We start from the raw sequence: 3,241 nt of genomic DNA on the forward strand, positions 1-3,241 counted from the left end.
CTTTGAATGCAGCGAATAGAAGATACTGTTATGATTGGTCAATACCATAATGTAAAAAATTTCACTTTTGATATTTGTCACAGTGTGAAAGATATCAGTTTTATCAAGTTGATAGATCTGATATTTCACTGGCAAAAATGTAATAAATATGTTATATTTCTTTCTTTTAGAGTCAACCTAAGACTTATTGCTCGCCGACAGATTTCAACTGGAATTGTTACGTTGCTATTCCGGGAACCACCTTGCACTATCAACAAGGAGCCATCAGCTTGTGCCGATGCTGTAAACCAGTCTACGGATGGAACGGTAAAACTATACCTTTCCTACACATTCTCTAAACCTGCAAAAACCAAAATCAATATGTTATTGCTCTATAAAAAACATCTCTGTTATTACCAGCTTAGTTTGTTATTGTCTCCTACATTTTCTTTTTGATAGGAACATTCACAATTTGTCAAAGTAATGGAAAGTCAGATCAACTGACTCCTTGTGGTGACGGATTTCACAACTAGAACAGTCCCTTCTCATCCGCGGATTATGTCGAAGTCTCTGAACACGCTGACTGGGTGTGCCAAAAACAAAACCCCTTATCCGGTACGTAACAAACGTATTGTCGCTTATTGGCATGTAGACAGGTGGTACTTAACGAACACTACTACTTTCTAGTGTATGTAACAGAGCACATGATTAATTAAATTTAAATCACTGCCTCCGCTAGGGATCGAACCCGGGACCTCTGGCTTACTAGTTTTACGCTCAACCAATCGAGATAAAGAGAAGTTCTCTATAGCCGAGCGATATATTGCGGCTAGTATTACCGGGGTTACATACTCCCCTTCCAGGAAAAAACTCGTCCTCGAGTTTTTCCATGGGTAACAGCGATGCTTGTGGAGCAAGGCCGAGTATTTTCCCGGGTCCCTACGTGGGCGCCAATGTAACAGAGCGCATGATTAATTAAATTTAAATCACTGCCTCCGCTAGGGATCGAACCCGGGACCTCTGGCTTACTAGTTTTACGCTCAACCAATCGAGATAAAGAGAAGTTCTCTATAGCCGAGCGATATATTGCGGCTAGTATTTACCAGGGTTACATGTACAAAACCAACTTTAGAGGTATTAACAAAATATTACTTCGTACTCAACATAGACTACAACCTTAGACAGTACGTACAAGATCCTATTGACAATCGATGTCATACATTTTCGATTTGCTTCTAATAATGCCTATCTGTGATGTGCACTATCAAAACCTTTTACTGTACCAACTGAGTTGCCGCCAGGATCCAATGCTTCTTTCCATATATCACGAACTGTAAGAAAATGGATGATAAAGACACGCCCGAATATAAAACAAAAATGTTAATTGCTTAATATATCGTTAACCTGCATACCCGTGACTTGTTTCAAACATGTATACAAAGCGATGGAACACGATTATTTGATCAATCACACTGGCTGCTGAGTTGAAAGTTGAAACCTATTCCTGTTCAAAATTGGTTGTGTACGTACATACACCAGTCTGACTGAATACGGTACAACGGCCAAGTTTCAAAAGTTATTCTCCAAAATAATCGATTTTGAATTTGAAAACATCCCAAAGTACCCAGCAAACGTTTTGTTATCCGACGTACAGATCATACCCTTTGTATCTACTGTAAGTTGTATTATAACAGGTCGACTTCTTCTCTGGTTGACACCTGTTTGATACGAAAAATCACAAGAAGACTAATTTTCAAGGCATTTTGCCGCTTCACATACATATCATGTAAACTTCTTATGATACAATCATAATACATAATTTTTCAATATTTGTATTACAGATTCGGACATTCCACATGTGATTTGGAAGCAACAGGAGTTCATTGTTAGAAAGGGCAAGTCCATCGCACTTTTGGCTGAAGTTCACTCGTCCACAAAGGTGGTCAGGGTTGCTTTACTACACGAAAATGTGAAATTTCCCCTGTCAGATCCGAAAATGTCAAGTGACGTCTTTCCGCACTACGATCACAGCTACACCGTGCACTTCGCGCTCAGAAACGTCACGACATCAGATGGTGGCCGGTACTTCAGTGTGGCCACCAACAAACAGACTAGTGGATGGAGTGGTATAACTCGCCTGGCAGTTCTGAATGGTATGTAGGTCAGTTTTTATCCTGAGGGATCAAACAATAAAATCTAAGAAATGATCGAAGTGATGCAAATATATGTGTTCACTTGCTTAGATAATCTATCACAAATCCAAATCGCTTGCGTATATTGATTCAGATGTATTAAATTATGTACGTCTTGAACATATTGTTTTTATTGTCACGAAACATCATTGTACGAGTACCAAATAGGTACAAAAAAATATAGCAATACAAAATGTGGTCAGAATGATAAAATTCGTATAAGCCGAAAGTGTCAGTGCTGTGACATTTAACATTCCCTAATGAACAATGCCAGTATGAAACAGATATAAAAGTTCTTAAAGAAATTTACATGCCATATAATTCATATGAAATCATGGAAATGGAATGCCTTTGAAGTTCTTTTTATTATATGTGACATGAAATGATTCAAAGCTGAAAGAAAGAAAAATGCTGAAATGTTCAGGTTTGCAAAAGTCTATGACAACAGTGCATTGTTCGCTTTGACGTCAATATGAGAAATGTCTGTGATGATGTAATACCGACCAGCTTCCATATGTAAGATATAATAGGGAGTTCTGTCAATACACAACATTATCCTCATGTTGGCAATAACGTACGAGTCAGGGAAACACGGTTTATATTAATAGTGTAAGTAGGGGACAACATAATCTTTGTAGCTACATAATTCATTTCTTAATACAATTTAAGGAACTGAAGGAACCACCACAGGCTCCCCCCGTCTCAGGTATGTATCTTAGATATGGGATTGAAGTTAATTGTTGTAGCTTTACATGAAATACAAGTCCATGTGTGATAGTATAAACTAAAATCTATTCAGTTTACACGTTCTCAACTGGAAATAGCACTTCAAACACCCGGCGAAAATAGAAAAAGATGTAGTTCCTGAAATACCGTCAATGTAAGTTGTCAATGTGTATGCATAAATAAGGCAATCGGCATTATGTATACAAATATAAGGTCATCGATAACTGACAAAATAATAATATACACTAGGTATATATATAATTATTCGGCCCCTTGCAGTTATCGGATTCAAATCATGAAGATCAATTAAAACTATTTTAGAAAAAAGGTATTGGGATCATTAT

At 37.5% G+C, this 3,241-nt stretch overlaps 1 long non-coding RNA gene across 1 annotated transcript; it reads left to right on the forward strand.

The window, feature by feature from the left end:
- The first annotated feature begins 437 nt into the window (after positions 1–437).
- LOC110452829 lies at positions 438–2,880 on the forward strand. Its single transcript, XR_002463228.1, has 3 exons — positions 438–594; positions 1,821–2,132; positions 2,841–2,880. It is a non-coding gene; the product is annotated as an uncharacterized LOC110452829 (long non-coding RNA).
- Positions 2,881–3,241: the final 361 nt, after the last annotated feature.

This window comes from Mizuhopecten yessoensis, unplaced genomic scaffold (assembly GCF_002113885.1).
Source record: "Mizuhopecten yessoensis strain PY_sf001 unplaced genomic scaffold, ASM211388v2 scaffold6911, whole genome shotgun sequence".
Lineage (NCBI taxonomy): Eukaryota > Metazoa > Mollusca > Bivalvia > Pectinida > Pectinidae > Mizuhopecten > Mizuhopecten yessoensis.